Raw genomic sequence first — 20,687 nt, 5'->3', positions numbered from 1 at the left:
TGAATACCTCTTTGTGTGTGTTTTATTTCTTTCCCTTTTTAAAAAAAGACTTATTTTAGTTTTGAAGCCTTTATCTTCTGTGCCAACAGGCTTTCCTTTTTAGGGTGTTTGAGGGAAAATGCTCTCCAAGGAATGACTGTTTTTAATTCGCCACCAAGACAGATCATAGAAAAGAAACAGTACAAATGTTTTTCTCTCACTTCATACTGCCTTTTTCAAAGGCAGTTCTTACTTACAAATGGGTACAAGAATACAAGAATTCTGTGTACATGTTTGCTACCATACCTGGAAAAGGGTATTGTGCAGTTTGAAAAGGCAACCAAAATGATCAACAGGTTAGGGAAAGATTATTATAATTTTTCACTTATTTTGTTTGCCTTTTTTAATCTGCATCTTTTTTAATCTTGTAAATTGACTTGAATCTCAATTTTGGGGGAAAGACAAAATATAAATGAAATAAATCAATTAAAAATAAATAATTTGGATCTGTTAAGTTTGGGGAGAGGAAAGGAAGGAGAGAGGGACATGATGCATATAAAAGACAGGAGTTTTCTAGTAACAAAAAAAAAGGAAGCACATTTCCACATAGCATACCAATGAAGAATCATATCTGCTATCACAAGCTGTAATAATGCCCACCAACCTGGACAGCTTTTTAAAAGGGCTAAATTAATCCATAGAGTTTGGGTCTTTCAGTGACTACTTTTGATGACATCTGGTTAGCCAGCCCTATGCAAAGAGAATGTCAGAGCAGGTTGATCTTTGAGCTGATCCAGCTTCTCTTAAACAAAAAAAAATGAAGGCCAATAATTCTTCATTTTTTATGGAAGGGAGAGAAATCTCTGGAAGGAAACAAATACTTATTGAGCACTCTTCAGCTATTGTTACTGGGCACAATCCACCCAAAAATTATCCTGTTTTCCATACAAATGGGAACTGACGCTCAAATATCTCCTGTTTATTTTGCTGGGGTACATGATCCTAATGGGTTGCATCCAGGAAATTATAGCATTCAATTATTATAGGGCACTGAGTTTATTTTAGCACCATGCAGACAGTGAAGAGACATGTCTCAGCCCAGAGACTTGCAGTGTAAGGACTGGCGTAACATGAGCCAGGAAATATAAGTAAGATGGGGTGTCAGGGAGGAGACACAATGGAAGATTAGAATGAATGCCCTATAAAGAACCTTTATAAATTATAGCAGCAATTTCCAAAAGGGTAGATGTGTTCATCTTGTTGCAGCAAAATAATACAGTCACATGGCATCTGAAGAACTGAGCAGTGTGTCAGAAATGCTCAGATTATAATAAATAATTTAATTTTGGAGGTGCTGCACAACTCTTGTTTTATAACCATAGTTATTATATTTGGACATTTACCTTTCTTATTGCATATTGCACACACCAACACAATGACCACTGACTTATTATTATTGTCATTATTTCCATTAGAACAGAATCTGTGGCCACAAAAACAACCGTTGCATGGCCCCCTTCAAGACTGCAGTCCACTGTCCGAGACACAAGAAGATGACTGGATGATGGAGATAATTTACTATTCCATAAATTGTAACTATATTTTCAGCTCTTGCCCCTGTTACGATTTAACACATAACACATTGGAGGAGGAAAAAGGCTGCGAAGAACAGAGGGGCAGCCAGGGCGGACCTAGCAGGGAGCCTGGGAAACAGAATTCGGAGCGGAGGAAGACTGGAAAGTGAGCCAGAGAAGAATGAAACAAGGAGGTGACAAAGGAGCATCAGGCAAGGAAAACAAAAGAACAATGGGAAGCCAGCAAATGAGAATAGTACCCGGGCTTCCTTTACATGCCTCGCCATAAGACCGAGCAAGCGGGGGAACTATCGAAGTCTGGACATGACTCAAAAGCTTACAGACAGAGTCTGGGTTGGTCCAGCACAGATCCTGCCATGCACAGAAAATAACCCATTCCATCCAAATGGAGATGCTCAGAGGAACACAGTTGGGTGGGGGAGAGCTCATTATTACTCAAGGGAGGTCAGTTAAACAAGGCCTGCTAGCATCTGTAGCTGGCAAAGGTGTAGCTGTGCCATTTGTTGCAGGAAAAACCCAGGGGCTGCCTGGGCACTTGAAAGGCTGGAAGGTTCCATCTGTTATAAGCTTTAGTGGACTGGGGTAAGAGATTGAAAACAAATTAACACAGTTAATTTGGTGGAGTCAGACAACAATATTCTCCAGCTGAAGCTTCATAGCCTGATCTGTGATCTGCAGAGTCTCCTTTAAAATCCTCCTCGAAAAAAAGTACAAAAAAAGCACAAGCTTTCGAAACCACTCGTCTCTTCAGCACTGATCGCTTTTAGCCTTTCAGAAGCCACAAGGCTTTTTCCTGAGATGTCAGCATTTGACATTCAATTGAGTTGAAATCAAGCAATGAATCAACTACAAAATCTTTCTCCTAATCTCTGGCCACAACCCTTACTCCATCCAGCTCCGTCAGCCCTCGCCACATCTGCTTCTCCCTCTCTCCGGCTCTCCTATATATAGCACTACATGGGGTAAGCCATTCTGGCCATTTTTTGCGTATTTTCTTTCTAAAGGAGCTGGACCACACATTTGTTCTCCCCCCCCCCCCCAATTCAGGGTGTGTTTTGAAATGAAAAGGCTGCCGTGTTTTTAAATGCCACCACTTGGGCGGTCGATGTGACATAGCAGAAGAGGGACAGGGAACTATTTTCTGTTCTTCATTCACAAAATGGATAAGCTGCACAAGAGAAAGGCCACTTGGGTCGTACGAATATACATGAAGGGACAACTCTGTGTGATGCTTTCAAGAGCAAGCCTGGCAGCAGTCTCCTTCCCCCCCCCCCCCCCCAAGCACTTTCTCATACATGGCAGGAGTGGGCTGAGGAGAGGTGGGAGTAAAGCAGGCAGCAAAACAGAAAGCAAAATGAGAGGAAGACAGAACCAGCCCTTCTCTGCAGTTTCTCCACGAGGCTTAGGGCAAACAGGTTTTCATGTTTCTGAGCCCCCTAAGTTTGTGGTCAGGTAATTTTTTTAATTTTGTTTTGTTTTATTTTATTTATTAATTAAGTAATTAAGTCATTCATTCATTCATTCATGCATTGACAGTCTTTCTTTGCTCAGACAATGGCATTTCCCACATCTGGGCTGAGCCTGTCATGTCCTCACCACTAAATGCTATCTATTTAATTGTTTGTTTGTTTGATTTAGGTATAGGCCACCTTTCTACCAATAAGGCAACCCAAGATGGCTCACAGTATTAAAAAGAATAGAATTAAAAATACAATAAGTTATACATTAAAAAAAATAAATTATAAAACTGATTGAAATACTATTGAACAAGTAAAAACAGGGAAAACATTAAAAGCTATCTTAACTTTAAAAATGACATTCAGGGATTCAGTCATGGTTATTAAAAGCCTGCCTGAAAAGGTGGGTCTTCAGCTGTCGGCAGAGGGATAATAGGAAGAAGGCCAATCTAACCTCCTGATTCCAGCAATTGAGTTTAAATTATAAAATTCTGGCGATTGAGTTTAAATTATTTACACTTCTTGGCCGGGACCTGGGGGTGGGGGTGGAGGGGATGGGGAAAGGAGAGGAAAGGAGAAAGGGGACTTTATTTACTCCTCTTATTTGCCATGTGTGTCAGTCAGTTGACTGACATGCTGTGAGTGATCCTGTGAGGCCATCCCACTCCAGCCTTTTACGGGAAGGATAACATTATAGGCACACTTCTGCACGATGGACACTAGCTCCCCAGAGGGTGACGTGTGGATTCCACCCAGAAATATCCCTCAACAGTGTGAAAGCAGCCTCCAGTGGGGTTTGGCCAAAGCCGGGCAAAAAGGCAGCCCATGTCCAACATCCACATGCATGGAATAAATTTGCTGCAGCCCCCCCCCACAAAAAAAACCTTTTAAAGAGCCCAGTGTTTATTTACATTCCTGCCTAATTTGCATGAAGGACAGCCAGAAAGTTTCCATCCGCTCAGCTATATGATTTTCTTTTAATTCTGGGAAACTCCGGTTATATACTCTCTCTGTGTGTGTGTGTGTGTGTGTGTGTGTGTCTATATATATATATATATATATATATATATATATATATATATATATATATATATATATATATATATATATATATATATATATATATATATATATATATATATATATATATATATATATATATATATATATATATATATATATATATATATATATATATATATATATATATATATATGCTGCTTTTGTTTTTTAGTACCATATTTGTTTGACCCTTTCTAGTATTTTTAAGTTCATTGCTGCTAGCACTAAATACAGGTCTTTTTTAAGGAGAAAGGTGGGGAGAAAATATTTTAAATACATATATACATAAATGAACTATGTTACTACTGCTGGTGAGTTGCCCACAAAGATAGAAAACACATTCATTTGCTCTTTGCTCACAAAATGGGCCTTTCTATGCCAATCTTTAGTATATGGTGGGGAACCAGAGAGAAACAGAGGGGTGTGAGAGGCCAAGTCCCACGGAACACCAGTTTTCAATATATTGTTAAAAGGAAGAAAGGAAGAAAACTGCAAAACCCTGCCAAGGCAACAAGGCTGTTCTATAGATCATCTTATTTGTAGACTAAACAGTTTGCCTTAATTCAAAGGACAGCTATATTAACAGTTTAACAAAAACAGCAGATAGTAAATATTTAAGAACAGATCTCAGGATAACAGCAAATATTCATATACATGCATGGCTACATGCATGGCAATAAACTTAAAATTAGGAGCAGAATTATTATTTGAATTGCATATTTATTGTGTTAGATCAGGGGCACACAGCAAATGTTTTGGCACATTTTTGCAATCAAGTATTAGCTGACCACCATATAAATGGTCTGAAAAAACCTCAGCAAGAGCAGGGCCCAAAGGAGGGTCATCCTTTCTTTTTAATTTCCTTCCTTCCTTCCTTAACAGTGCCACAAAACGTTATCATTTCTAACGAAGAAAAAGAAAAAGACAAAGAGGTTTCATAAAGCGTCACATGTTTACGTGATGGTCCCTGCTAGGCCCCAAGCACAGTTTGAAAATAATGGTTATGAAAAAGCCCTTGAAACCCTTTTTCAACCCAAAAAATGGAGGGGGGGGAATCTCCCTAGTGGCAAGCAGAATATACACCATATTCGACACTGTGGAAAAGGGAAGGGCTGGTTTTGGGGTTTTTTTGTTTGTTTGTTTGTTTGTTTTAAAGAGGGGCAGTAGTTATATTATACATCTGAAAGATTATTACGTCCCTCTTATAAATCAAGCTTCCTTTTGAATTTTCCCCTCCTTCTCGTAATAGAACAAGTGTTAAACGGTACCAGGCTGTCACAGCTGTTACAATACATGAACCACACTTCGGCTGAGCTTTCGTTCCACATTTTTGTGGAGCAGTTTCCATAGCGCTGTGATCGGCTCTGCATTCTTCGGTGCCATTTGCTTTCTCCTCTTTTACTGGGGAGCATGGAGATTTTCAGAAAAGCACATGGCAAGGCCAAGTGGAAGATGCTGCAAGAGTGGATGAGGGAGAGGTCTTGGGGTGTCAGCCTTTTTTGTTTCTCAAAGCTAGTGTGGCTCCCGCGGACAGCTAATATACAATGTACATATTGGCACCTAATTCCTTGGTTAAATAACACACTGTGAGGCATAGGGAGAAAGACGCTGACCACAAAATGCAGAATTACATTACTATTACACAGGAGCACCTGTTGTACATCCAAAACCAAACCATCTCGTTCCAGCAAACGATTTTCACAGCACGATCATTTCCTAACATGATGTAGACTGGAACATGCCTTCCCTGACATATGATGTGTCTTCTGGTTAACCTTGACCAAAGAGGTATTTTTATTCAAGGAAAGAAGAAGGTATGTTTCAAAACACTGCCTTCCCCATTCCACCATTGTGAAGGCTGCAACTAGCTGCCCGCTCATGGGCAAAAAACCCATGTACTGTAAAAGTGTCTGCTTTGATATATCCAGTTTACCTGTTGCTCATTGTCCTTGGTAAAGAATTAAAAACTGAGTGCCCAAATGATGCATTGGACAAATAATCGGAATATACCATTCGCTCCCAAGAAAATCACAGTTCTGGATAGGGGGGCTGCCAAGGCGGAAATATGGAAAAGAAGAAGCCTCCTCAAGGGAACATCAGAGGGGGCCATGCTTGGCTCCCATTCCTGGAGAGAAAGCCTGTGGCACTTGTGAATTTGGTTCAAGGTTCAAGGCCTGCCAAATTAGTCCACTGAAAATTAGTAACTTCTATCAATGTAGTGTATCTGACTTTGAGTCTTAATCAGAAACAGAACCTTCCTTCTCCTTCCCCTCTCGCTGTCCTCTCCTCTCCCTCCCTCTGTTCTGAGAAAAGAAGGACTGCTGGTAAAGCAAGAACAGGAATGAAAATCTGGAAAGAATTTGTGGGAGGGTTGGTCAGCCCCCCCCTTTCATTTCCTTCAGATGTTTATAATCTAGCACCTTTCTGAAGCCACTCGCCCAAAATGTTACTAAGCAGGCTTTTTTTCCTTCTTTGACTGAAGGGTGACATGGGGGGGTATTAAAAACTGATTGGTGTAATTTTTTCCCTCTCCTCAGATCTATGTGCACATCTGTGAAGTCATGCAATTTAGGCGTGGGGAGCAATCTTTTTTTATATGGCATTCATGATTCTAGCTCAACCTGGAAAATTATTCAAATCTCAAATTAAATGTTCAAAAGCCAGCTGTGTTTCTTGCCAGCTGTGTCTCAAACTTCTCTAATTCTATTAATAAAAGGGTATCAGGGACCCTTTCCAGGTATGTCTTTTTTCAAAAGGAATGTTGCATTTCTAAGTAGCTTTATGATCAGCTGCATTTTGTTTTGTCTTGATTACCATCCCAGAAACTGGTATGTTTTATCTTACTGTAAAAGAAAGAGAGAGAGAGTCAGGAATGTGCACCCATGGAAAGCGCTCCATAAATTATATTGTATTTTATTATCTCAGGGCTCTGAGGGGGAAAAATTGGCTCTTAAGGAAGGTTAGAAAACCTTTAAAGTGAATTCTCCCGTTTGGCTAAAATTACTTTTGATTTAATATGATCCATCTGTAATGAGTACCTGGCATGCATCTTTGCCTTCCCAGCTAAACTTACCAATCCCCCACCCCCTGCTCAATTTGCCTTCCTGCCCCAAGAAAAAGGCAAAGAATAAAGATTAAAAAAGCTAGAAGAAAATGACTAAGTGAAGCTACACAAGTTTTTTAAAAAAAGAAGAATACCTGCCTTCAAAAAATATAAAATTGACCTCATATTGTCTCCCTTGCTTAGTATTGGAAGGGAACGGGACCATGTCTGGGAAATAAAAATATTTTTGCATTGGATGGATGGAAAACCAATTCAACATCTTAGTGGGGGAGCTCACCACTGATATATCTGTTCCTATCAGCGTGATGCTGTTCTCTTCTTCTCTGCCTTGCATCATGACCTTCCAAATTTAAAAGGAAGATTGTGTCTCCCCTCTATGTAGAGATAGCTGGGGATTTTTATTATTATTATTTTTAAATGCTTCTTTAGGTTCTCTTTAGGTTGCCCTACCAAGCTTTCAGTTTGAGAGTTTAGGAATTGTATATTCCTGAAATTACATTTAAGAATGAAGGCTATTTTTTAAAAGGGGGAATGTTCTGATAAAATTAATGCATATTTGACAATGAATATTAAGAAAGGAAGCACCTGAAGGTATAGTAGGGTTTTTAAAAAAATTAATGAGGTTAGTGAAATGAAAGGGAAGATATTGTTCCTGTAGCTTCAGACAGACAGACTTTAATAACACTTAACAGAATGATGCACTTTAATGAACTCAAGAAAACAGTTCATATGCCTCATCCATCATGCAGAGGAGAAAATGAACCCTTCGACAGCATTAGGAATTATTCCACATCTGGTCAGTAATTCGCACCTTCTCAGTAGCGCCCTAGCACAAATTTGTGTGTATGAGACACTGACTATTAATCTAAAGGCTTCCCCCTGTCCGGACTCTCTCCAGCATGCTGAGACCATATCAATTGTTTCATGGGGTGGGAGGAATTCACATATGAAATCCACCCTAAACTAAACCATACACAGCCAGAGATATAAAAGAGAGAGACATTTGTAATATTCCAGACAATATAATTAAAACACACACACACAAAGACAACAAAAACACATTCCACAGCCTTGTGATCTTTATATAGAAAAACAAAGCTGACCTGAGTTTGAAGCACTAATTCAGTAACAATTAAATATTTTTGATGTGCCCTTCTATTAGCACCTCAATTTGTAAAGATTTGGAGAAGAAGGATCAATTAAAGCTTGGCCTTTGTGGATTGCATTTTGAGAATGTTTAGTTAAATAAATAAATGTTTTGATTTACAGAGAATCCTCTGTGAATAAAAATACTGAGAACTGAAATGTGCAATCTTGAATTAGAAGAGTGCTTAATATTTCTTTATGAACCAGGGCAGTTTTCTTCAAAAACTCAATCTGATAACTTTCCAGTTGTCTTCTACCCACAGAACAGAAAAATCAAAGCTTCTTGGGTATATGTTAGATGATGATAACTTAAACTAGCAAGTCTTGGGCACCAAAGAAATGTACTTGGCTACTAGAACCACCAATGTTTAGGTGAGAGAAACAAATGTCAGATGGAATGAATAGGGAAGATAGATCCCCTCTAGAAATAGGGAAAGTGAATGCAAAGCCACAACAAACAGGGGCCATGTAAAATATGCTCTCTTTTTAAAATCCCACTGTTTTCCTACGGCAGATTTGGCGCCTGAGTACAAGAGTGTCCCCTTCTTTTTAAAGCAACATTGGAATGCCTTTTATACAACAGAGAAACCTAATTTTCTTCATAGAACAAACTTGTGGGTGCCTTGACTGGAAGAATACACTTTTCACATGCTCAGGAGGCCAATCCTCGATGCAAAATATGTTGCGTCCCACAAGTAGATTTAACATCTACCGGCCAGTGACTCAATCTGCAGACATGCTGACTCTTCTGAGCCTGGGACCTAGATGAACCTGTTACAGCTTCAGATTAAAATTTTAATAGCAGGGGAAGGGCTGACCCAGTCAAGAGCCAAAGAAGGGGGCTGTGAGGTAGGCCCATGCTAGGAGAGAAGCAGTGAGACAGGCTGGCCAGCAAAATCTAGTTTCTAGCAGCAATTGGGAGCTAATCACTTCCTTTCTTCTCTTTTCTTACCATCCCATAAATATGAAATCAAACATTTCTCCCTCTCCATATACAACTTCTCACAATACAAGTCATCACAAAATGACGATGTTATGCAGGCATAGACTGAGCCTTGTTCCGAGTCATTAAAACTGGACGAAACCATGCAGAGTCCCGTGAGATTATACCACAGAAAGATGAAATCTTAAACCTGGGCTTCTCTGCCCTCTCTCTCTCCCTCTCCTCAAATAATAGATTGTCTGGAAAAATTACCCTCATTGCATTAATTCAGACAGAGGTTCCAAAAAGATGTGAAAATGTCCTTTAGAACAATTCTGTGGTTTGTAAAGAATTGGGTGGGGGGGAGAGAGAGACTGTTGACATGTCATTTTCATTCATTCATTCATTCATTTAAAATATTTTTACCCTGCTTTCCTCCTAAAAAAGGATCCAAGGTACCTCTACAAATGTCAAATCACTAAGTCTGGTATGTGGACTGCAGAGAATATGGCAAAAGGCCCCAAGAACAATATGTTTCTATAATGCCATTCCCTGACTGTGTATCTATTGTAACCAGGTGTACAACAGAATGGATTCTGGTACGTGTTCCTCCTGACTTCTCAGCACACTTAACAGGGAGAGATGGAAATGCAGATGGGACTGGACCAGAGTCCAGAAATCCCCTTCTGAACCCAAAGAAAGAGGCAGTTGGCTCAAGCAAACCATGTACACATGCATCCACACACCCCACATTGCAACTGCTGAGCTGTCTCAGTGCAGGCCAGTGTCCTCTCCTACACCGAGATAAAGACCCAATCTGTTCATCAGACACCTCCAGGCTCTGCCGTCTAATCGGAGCAAATTGGCCGTCTGAGTTCCCGAGCAAAGCGCCCCAGCCCCTTGAGCTGTAGATTGATACTGATGCCTAATGATTTCCTTGGGCGGATCAATAGCAACAACCCAGATCCCAGACTTTCTTCTTTGATAGGGCAACATCAAGGCCAGACCAGCGGAGGCAGGCTGAGGGCTGTGTACACACACCAGTTGCAACAGGCGGCAAAGGCAAGTGTTTGCCTCAAGAGCCAGCCAACGGGGCACTGGCTGTCTGACCTTTGGCCTGGACCAGTAGCTCCTGATGAAGCACTCCCACTGACCCCCACCCTGCCCCTGTGTAGAAACCATAAAATCAGGAATCAACACTGTGTAAGATACAAACAGACCATAGGCAGGTTTACAAACCCTGGGCATGATCCCAGCAAAGAAGAACACTGTACCCTAGCATGTGAGCATGGGCATTTTATGAGAAGGGCCACCAGAAGGCTAGAATCCAAGCAAAAAGTGGCCAGAAAAGGCCAGGTGGGACACTGCTTTGGCTGGTTTTCTTTCTCAATCTTTCAGGTTCTCTCTCTCTCTCTTTTCCTTCCTCTTCTGTTTAGTCAACTGTTTTTGGTTTTAATTTATCCCTGAGCCAGCAGTGTACTTGGGGCCTCTTGTTTTCTTTCTTTTTTTTTAATTATTTTCTAAATCCTCCAAACGGGCAGAAGCCAATCTCAAACCAAAAGTGAGAAGAAAGGGGAGCTGCTCTGGGTTTTTCTCTGTGATTTTTAATAAATTAGCACGGGTTGGAGGCGGGGAACTGAAGATAAGGCGCTTTATTCTATACTTTGCATTGCACTGCAGGAAGATCGCCAGGAAAAAGGAGAAATGGAAATGTGCTCGGAAAATCTGAAGCCCAAGGACTATAAATGTTTGCTCTTTTCTCTCTTTTTTCAATTTGCTCTTATTTCATTCTGCTTGGGATAGCATCCGGCTGTCTGCCTCAGCCGCCTTGCCTCGTTTGAGTTTCAAGGCTTGCAAATAAAACACCCCGGAGGCGCAGAAACAAAAAAGGAGAAAGCAGCAACAGCAACCACATACACACACAAGTGTTCCCTTTATCCAAACCACAATTCCGACCCAGCTTTTAAGCACCCGATTTCAGTTCCTTCGCACCGGGGCTTGTCCTGATTGTCCCGAAAGGCGAATGACAAAAAACCGTTGTCAAGAAAGGGCATTCTAGGGATGCGGGGCTCCGAAAAAGATTTTTTTTTTTAAAAAAAAGGGAGGGCTAAAGACCTCCTGCGCCCCTGGAATGAAAGGACAACACCGATTCTGACGGAACTCAAAGTTTCCTTCTCGGAAAGGATATTTCAGCCACCCCCCGCCCTCATTAACGCCTTAGCCTCGTCAGGTCGAGGTCTGGGGTGAGGGAGAAGGCGCTCCTTCGGAGGGGCAGCGCCAGTTGAAGGGAGGTTAATGAAGAAACTTGCCACGCTCATTAGCGACACCCGCCGCCCCCGAAAGGAAGGAGACGCGGAGCAATCATTCGCCAGCCCCATTTTAAAGGGGGCTCTGCGGGAGGGGGCTCCCCGTTCCCCCTCTCCCTCCCCCCACTTTTTGCAAGTCCAATCATCCCCATCATCATTAATTTGTCGCATGCTTGTCCGGTCATCTGGCGGGGCGCGCGCACCTTCCTCCCCCCCTTCCCCTGCCCCTTCTTCCCTCCACGCCACTTTGGCATGCAAATGAAGCCAGAGCCGTCGATAGACAAACAAACAAATAAACAGAACCGCGGCCACCGCTTCGACTTAGGCAAGCGGGAGCAGCGGCGGCCGGCGGCCGGGGCTGCGCAAAGGCCGGGAGGGAGGGGAGCGAGGGAGCGGTGGGGAGGGGGAAGCAAGGCAGGCAGTCAGGCAGGAGGGGCGGGCAGGGGGAGGCGGCAGACACGTGTCAGGCAGGCCGTTCATTTGCATATTCACAGCATCATCAGCGAGCCGGACGGAGGGCCGGGACCGGCGAGCGAGCAGGCAGGAGGCGCGGCTGCCTTACCTCGGCGCGGACCGGTCGGGACCGGCGGTTGCTCCAGTTCAGGACACCGCCGCTCCTCTCGCTGTTGCTGGGGGTGATAGTGGTGGTGGTGTGGCTCTTAAGAAGCACACCCCCGTGGCCGATCGGGGAGAAAGGAGGAGAGGCGAGTCGTCCGGCGGGACTGACGGCCGGGCTGTGGCTCTTCTCTTCCTCCTCCTCCTCCTCCTCTTCCAGCTCCGTCAGGAGGAGACGGCGGGGTGGGGGCAAACCCTGGGGGCATGGCGAGGCAACCAACAAACAAACAAGCCCACGCCAGAGACACCTCTCTCCCATGTTCAGGCAGCCGCCGCCCAGGCTTCCTCCTCCTCCTCCTCCTCTTTCTCATCGCCAAGGCGGGGGGGGGGGGGCTGGGGAGCAGAGGAGGCGGGGAGGGTCACGCCGCTCCAGGCTTTTGCAAAGGAGGAGGAGAACCCAAAGCCAAGATGTCTCCTTCAACCCCCCACCCCATCTCACCCACCCCCGTCTGAACCCCCGAAGAGAAAACCGCTCATCCTGCGCGCGCCCTCGTTTATCCTAGATGGGTTGGCTGGCTGGCTGGCTGGCTGGCTGGGAGAAAGAGATGCTTCATGGGAGTCATCTTGGCCCATTTCCCTCTCCTCGCCCAAAGGCCACTGTCCTCTCTCTCCCCCCCCCTCCCTCCGTCGCCCATATACTCAAAGCACAAACATGGCAATATAAGCGCAGAAACGCGCCTGGAGCTGGCCAAAGTAAAACTAGGAAAGCTCCGTTGGGCGCCCAAAGGACCGCTCGCCAGCAGGCCCCGGCCGGCCGGTCTCCTTGTAGTCCAGCGAGACCCTGCTACCCGTCAAGTGAGGGTGGCTCGCTCGGCCTCACTGCCCGCCTGGGCCGAAGGGGCTGCTTGGATCGGAGAGCCGGGCTTTCCCGACTAAGGTGCACAGACGAGGCGCGCGGCGAAGCTCGGAAAAGAAGCCCTGTGCCGCTTCCAGGCGCCTGGGGACGGAAAGGGCAGACTCCTCGTGGGAAGAGGAAAACTCTCTCCCCTTTTAACCCCGCCCGTGGAAGCCCCCCCCCCCCCCGCTGAGCCGCCGGAGAACAGAAGGAAGCGGAACGCACCCAGGCAGCAGGGAAGGCTGGCCCGAACCGAGCCGCAGGCCGAGGCTTAGCGGATTTGGCAAAGGCGAGACAAAGGGCTCGCCAGCGGAGCCCGAAGATATTCTCCCGCTGCGCCTCCTGCCCCGACGGCCCGGACTCGCCTCTTCCTGGGGCCTTTCCCGGAGACTCCCCACCACTGGCGCCGCCAGAAGGTCAGATCGGGTCAAGGGCCACGATCCGCTTCTTAAGGCCCGACCCAGCGGGGCTGGAGCGCCGTCGGAAGGATCCCGAGGGCCCGTCTTTCTTTCCTCCGAGAACCGGAGGGGGTGCCTCTTGGGGCGCCCAGGCCACATCCCCTTGTTGGCCCCTGCCCCATCCAAACTGACAAGGAAGAACCCAAGGGAACAAAGCCCAGCCGGGGCGGGCTTCGGGAGAACCAGGCAGACACCTCATCCCCCCGACTCTTTCCCCAACAGCTTCAGCCGCCGCCTTCTGACCCGGGCAAAGGGGGGTGGGCGACTTGGCGACCCTCCAGAAAGGGAAGCGGGGGGGGCACAGGACGTACCCTCGAAAAGGAGCGCCGTTGGGGGGGGGGGAAAGCGCACTAAGTCTCATCCCCTCCCCTTTCCACCCGGGGTTTGCGAGGAAGGAGCTGCGGAGAGTGGTCGCTGCCCCAGGAGGAGAGGGGGATGGCCTTCCCGAATCAGGTGGCCTGAGGACCTGGGCAGCCCGAGAGCACTCTAGTGAAGGGTGCGTGCTGCAACACGGCGGCCCCATCCACACGCGACCAGATGGCCTTCGCCCTCCGGGAAAGGGCTTTGCTTGGTTCTCCGCGATCTCTGCGGCCTGGCGAGCTGGGCTGAGAGGAAGGCTCGCCTGGAAGAGGGCTGGGGGGGGGGGGGCGCGCGCAAAGCGACATAAACTGCCCTGGAAGCATCAGACAGAGAGCGAGGGAGGGAGAGTGAGAGGGGCTCTCAAGACGCTGTCCGCCTGCCCCGGGGCGGCCGGCCTGCCTGCCTGGCTCCCTCCCCGCCCCAAAGCTCTCTGAGAAAGACGAGTGACCCCGCTGGGGAAGAGATGGAGCGACAGAGGTGACCCGATGCTAAGCAGCCACACCGTGGGCGGATGCGGGGGCGGGGCGGGGGTAAGCAGGGAAAGAGGACCCTCCTGGTCCCATCCCCGCCATCCCCCACCCCACCCGAAATTTAGTGCCCCGTTGCATTATTCAGGAGCCGGCTGCCACCCGCCTTGGACAGCTCCCCTACCCTCACACATGCACACGCGCGCGCGCACACTCCCCTTGCCTTTTCTTCTGTGAACGCTGGATTTGCGTGCTTGCTGCAGCCTTTATTATTAAGACGCCACGCATTAAAGGCGTGCTGGGTTAATGGGATGTTTACTCTCCGAGCTGTTTGCAGAGACGTATATATTTTTAAAAAACAATCTCAATGCGAAAAAAAGATATTCTTTCCTCTTTCTCTCAGTCCTTTTGCAAATGCAAAAGGAAAGGAAGGAGCCACATGGGGGATTATTTAGGGAGGGATCACAAAGTCCAAAGATCCTTCTGAAAGATTCCTCACCATTGTCCACATGGAAACCGAGGGAGAGGGGAGAGGAAATTCCTGGATTTTTCTTGCAATTTCATAATTGCAAGGAAAATCCAGGAATTTCAGAAGGGTGGTCATGTTAGCAGTGGTGGCCACTGAATTTGCTACAGGTTTTACTCTGCACTTTACAGAAGTTGTTCAAAGTGGTACACTTCTTCTGGGAATAGGATCCAGTACCTTGGACAGCTCATTTGACAAGTCAAATAACAACTGGAGCGGATTCACAGTACCCCTGAAACAGGGTCACCAGGAACCACTGCTAATCTGTTGCACTCAAAGCAACCAGTGACACATTCAAGATTCAGAAGTTTTATTTGGCAGTAACTTCTGTGGATTGTAGCCTGATTCTCGAGACACAGCCCAGTTTGCTTGTGGAAAGGAAAGAACCTTCCCTCCCAATCCTGTTATATTTCACACCAGAAAGGTTTCATACAATCTGGATGATGATAGCGAGAATCCCAATCAAGTGGCCTGGTACTAAGTTCTCCTTTACAAAACAGCAGCTGCTGGGAAGGGTACAAAGTTAACAATCCATCTCCCAGGCAGGACTGGTTAAGGAGTGGTCTTGGCAGGGAAGAAGTTGCATCTCCTTCATAAAGAAGGAGAATCACTCCACCTTCTTGCCTGCACCCCGCACGAACCAGAGCAAGTGTTTAATGTCCATTTACAAGTCATGAAAAACCGTGTTTAAACAGGCACTCTTGAGACACAATTATGGTCATGCTAATGAGCTCTCCTTACCCTAATAAGGTGCCATCACTTAGACATGAAAATAATGCTGCTGCTTCCAGTTAAAGAAAGAACCACCCTGGATGACAAGGCTGGCTGTCCTGCTCCATGTGGCTACTCATCTGTCAGCCCATTAAAAAAGCAAAACGACCTTCAACCTGGAAAGGAGGGGGGGCTAGAGACAAAGGACATGTTAAAATAACTTGACATGAAGCAGGCAATGAGATTGTATTCCAGGGCAACAGGAGCTACTCCCTCAGGAGAAAACTCTTCTCTTTGGAGTGACAAAGCGGAGATGGGTTTTGTGGGCTGAATTTGGCCCATGGACTGCCACTTGCTGATCTTTCCATATGGGGTCATAATTATAAAGCATAAGTACACTGTAGGGGTGCATGTGTGTGTAGGTATTTCCACAATGTTTTGTTTCCCAGCAGCCTGCATTCATAGCAAGCAAGGGGTCAAAACAGAGGAGGTACTTTAGACATGTGAATCTTATCCTCTAACAACTTTCTCAATTCACAGTGGACCTGCGATGGCCCTCTAACTTCTTTCACAAGCTACTAATTAGATTGCCAATTTGGAGATAAATCCTTCAGAGGAAGCCACAAAATCCATCTCAGAAAGGAGGGTGGTTTTCAATAGTTGCCCTTTTAGTTGACAGCAGGATATTTTTATTATTATCATGGGCATCCACAATGTGTATTGGCTGTTTTCAAATTTCTTTGACCACAAACATTGCTTGTCACTGATGTGGGGATGATGTTTCATGGCCCATAATTTCACATAAGCCACTGGGCAGCTGATAGCATCCCTTCCAGCTTTGCAATTCTAAGATGATGATGATGATGATGATGACGACGACGACGACGATGACAACAACAACAACAACAACAACAACAACAACAACAACAACAACAACAACAAAACTTGGCAGTAACTGGCCAACACTTGTTGAACTCTGAAGAGCAAAGAATCCATCCCAAATCTGAAAATCACATCCCATGCTCATGTATAACATTTTTAAAAGACTTATTTGATTAAAAGAGAACACAGAAGGTCTATGTTTAAAACCAACGGCCAATCCTATACAATAAAATGTTTGGCATCACTTTCATGGCAGACTATATAGTAAAAAAACAGCCTCATGTTGCTATCTGATCCCTCTGCAATTCTGCTTTCTTAAGGGTCTGAGCTAATACTTTGAAGTAAGAAACAGTGAGTTTTTTAAACATTTTCTTCTATAACATATGTTGGATTTCTGCCATCTGCAGGCTGTTGTGGGTTGTTTGGGGGGAGAGGAGGGGAAGAGTGGTTATGGGTTTCATTTCCATTTTGTTCTCTGCTGGATCACACATATATGTTGTTAACCACAAAACAGCTGGGACCATGGCCAGGTAGATCCACAAATGTAGGAGAACTCCCATATAAACAGGGCTGCTTGACATAATGTATCTTGTTGATACAACCATCAGCCAGTTGGGATTCAATAATCTATGTTCCTCGTTGCCTCCAACATCAGGACATGACCTCTACATGCACACTGAATCCCACAAGTGCATAGCAGAGGAGCTGGACTGGGGCAACAGGTTCAGGCAAGGTCATAGGTCAACATAGGGCAAGAAGTGCCAGAGTCTTCACTTTGAATTCTCAGAGTTTAGGAACACTGCATTTTGGTTTGCTCCTCCCAAAATCAGCCAGTCAGCATGGGCTCTAGACTTGTTCTAAAGTAATGTTTTTATAGGCTCTGGGAATCCTATAGGCCCATGATGTAGGAACATAGGAAATTATCTTAGATCCTGTGACTACCAGGCCAAGGACTATCAAATATGACTGGCAGCAAAGGTTTTTTGAAGTTTCAGGCAGAAATAATTCCTGACCCTACCAAAAGAACCTTGGCACCCACTGGTGAGATCTTACCAAAACATTAAGGAGGCCAAATCCAATTAAGTTTTCAAAGCTGGATAAAACTGGATGCATTCAATGCGTCTCAGAAGACAGAAGAAGACCGGGGTCTGCCTTAAACCGAACCAGACCATTAGGCCAACTAGCCCAGTGGATCCCAAATATGCCCCCCCCATTTTTCTTGGACAATAATTATTTTCCGAGCCCTGTCTGGAGATCTTTGGTGGTCTCCCATCCAAGAATTAACCAGGCCTGAAACTTCTTAGCCTCTAATATGAGACTAAGGTGGGTGTCTTCAGGGTGTCAACAACATGACCTTACTGGCCTTGAATGGTGTAGTACTTACTTTTGGAGTTACAAAGCAGCAGGAATCAAATAGGTTCAATACATATAACCAGAATCTTCCCTTTCAGATCCCGAGCAACCTTCAGGATGACTCCAGGATGATGGCCACTCCTTGCCCCAAACACAAACAAACCAGAAATGCACCAGAGACATCAGACTGATATTTCTCTGCAGGATCCAATCCTGCCCCTTTTGTATCTTAGGCCAAACATCCTATGCCTATGAATGTAACTGCAAAAGAGGGATTAAGCCCATAACCCACAGCTTCCCTAAACAACATATTGTGTATTGCAGAAATCCAGTATGAGTTGTCAGAAAAGGGACTTGGCAAATCCTCACTGCTTCCTCCCCTTCCTTCCATTGTTTGATTGCTGGTACGTGCAAGTGAACGTGTTGAACAAAAAACAAGATCTGAGAGGTCATCTCTTATATTAATGTGGAACAGTCCAAATTCATTTCTTTGGCCCAGAGAGTGGAAATTAGTGATGATCAAAAGGTAAGGTTATTAAGCTGGGCTCCCCATGTCACACACAAAACTCATTTCTGACTTGTTTCCACTCAGCTTTTGTTTTTTCCCCTACTGTGGCAGCTAGGAGAAGGCGTCTTACTCACAGGCCTGTTGCTAGCAGTAATAATATATACCGTAGGTGTCTTCCCAGCATGGGGTAACAAGTTATGGGCTCAGCGGCTTTTATTCTACTAGATTAGAGTTCGTGGCGATTGTTGGTAAGCAGACTGCTGTTCCTCTTGGAACCAACTTTTTTATTTTATTCCCCCCCTCCTCCCCTCTGGGCTGTTCCAACAAAGATCCAGTATGTGAAGTAGCATATTAATTCAGATGTGTCCTTTCCACAGTCCCACAGCAAATGGTGTGCCAGGAACTAAGACAGTGCTTGTCTTCCACTTCTGCAGTTCTGAGATGAGAATGATAACTGGAGGTGTGCCCTCTCTTGTTCTTCTTCATGGCGCGCCATGAACTCTAATAAAGAAGGCGAAAACAAAGGGCACAACATACACCAGTTTTTGCAGGACTCCAAAATTCACACAATGGTAGTGGTGGGGGATCTTTGCCTTCTGGAAGCAGTTATTTTCAGCCACATTTCAACGTCCCAATTAGACTGCTTGAAACTACAGCTTTTTCATTTTCGTACAAGTAATCTGGCCAAATTTAATTGCCACTGTTTTAATTGCCGACAAGGAGAGAACCATGCTACCAGCGACAAATGGATAGGCTTCCCCTGCTCTCTTGCTCCCCATGGCAAACTGAATTTCCAAGCCTTTTGCTGCAGCCTAACTCATTCCTTTGCATCTGAGAGAGAGGGTCACTCTCAGTATAGCCTCTCCCTACCTCACCCCATTCGATAGCATCATAGAATGGGAATATCAACCCACCTGAGAATTACTAGGGCATTCACTGGGGTGGGACACCTGATTGGCCCCCCTGCCTCTGAAAACCTTTCATGGACACTTTTGGTGCTTTCTGTTGTCCTTTATTAAATATGTAAAAGGCAGGCAAAGGGGCAGGAAATGCACAGATCCTCCTCTGCTGGGCCATTCTGCTGGCTGAGCAAGGATACCACCTGGATAATTTATCTTGAAATATTTCCTTTTAAGGGTGAGTGGTGAAAGGGGGAAAATAATTGAAGGAGGGGAAAGACGGCCTTTAAAAACAGATTTTACTGTCCCAGGAGAGATGACAGCAAGAATTTACAATTTTCTGCCATCCAGTTCTCCCAGCCTCCCCGCTTCCTCCTATTATATTCTGTGTGCATCTCTCTCTCGCCCCGCTTCTCTGCCTCTCCCCTCATCCATCCTCCATTTTCTGATAACTTCTCATCATGCTAGTTCATGCCTAATATAAAATGGTGGTGCAAGAGAGAAGAGGAAGGAAGGAAGGAAGGAAGGAAGGAAGGAAGGAAGGAAGGAAGGAAGGAAGGAAGGAAGGAAGGAAGGAAGGAAGGAAGGAAAAGACAGATGATGATCTGACAGGGAGGGCAGGCAAAAGGTAAAGACAAGGAGGGGCAGAGAAAATGTCAGAGCCCAAGTCTAGCATTTGCCTATTTAAATCCAATCAGGCAGACTTTGCCGGGTTGAGAAATAGATGGATGGTGTTATGAATTTCTGATCAGACGGCTGATAGGTTATGATAAGGTACATAATCCCATTGAGGGACCCTTTTTCCATCTGCAAGGGCAACCAATAAACTGCCCTTCTGAGACAGGTCCCCTGGCTTTGCCCATTGTGTAATTCTAGTCCCAAGAAGTCCTTTTTAAAGAATAATGAAAAGATGAAAAGATAAATATATCCTAACCTAAAAGATTTATTGGGCCTCACTCTTTGCCTTTGCAAAACAGACACAATATATGGGGACCGTTTTTGTTCTTATTAAATCCTCTCAGATTCCTTCCCTTCTTCCAGCTCAGTTTTGAACCAAGAAAGTGATCTAAAAAGAACCTGAAAGCAATGAATGCAGACGCAGAGCCTGTCCCTCCAGGACCTGACCTGTTCTCAGTCCTCTCAGTCTCTTTGCCTACACATTGTACTTCTACAGACCAAAGAGAAACCAACTCTCTCTTCCCCCACCCTCCCTGCACCATAAGCAACATCCATTGGACTAGATAGGCGGGATATAAATTAAATAAATAAAATAAATAAAAAATATTTGCATACTATAGAAACAACATCCCAACTATGCAGCACTTTTGTACAGGCACAAATGTCATCAATGAAGGTTTACAAATATTAATTAGAGGCCATCAATTACAAGACGTCTCAAGATTTTCAGTGGATGTTCATGAATATCCACTGAAAATGTCAATTCAAATATATCCCCAGCCCTATGTTTTTCTTTTTAGAAGTCCTAACCACTTTTTCTCCACCCTTAAACAAAAGAAAGATTGGGAAGCAACAACAGGGCTG

The 20,687-nt window shown here is 45.1% G+C and overlaps 1 long non-coding RNA gene across 1 annotated transcript in view; it reads right to left on the bottom strand.

Moving 5' to 3' along the window:
* LOC110076278 (uncharacterized) overlaps positions 1-12,230 on the bottom strand; it is a 28,710-nt gene extending 16,480 nt beyond the window's left edge. Inside the window, exon 1 of the long non-coding RNA XR_012081290.2 lies at positions 12,094-12,230. This is a non-coding gene — a long non-coding RNA (uncharacterized LOC110076278). The remainder of the gene's footprint in view (positions 1-12,093) is intronic.
* Positions 12,231-20,687: the final 8,457 nt, after the last annotated feature.

Source organism: Pogona vitticeps, chromosome 10 (genome assembly GCF_051106095.1).
Source record: "Pogona vitticeps strain Pit_001003342236 chromosome 10, PviZW2.1, whole genome shotgun sequence".
Taxonomy (NCBI): Eukaryota; Metazoa; Chordata; class Lepidosauria; order Squamata; family Agamidae; genus Pogona; species Pogona vitticeps.
The sequence above is the reverse complement of the archived record's forward strand: the minus strand, read 5'-3'. Positions and strand labels throughout refer to the sequence as shown.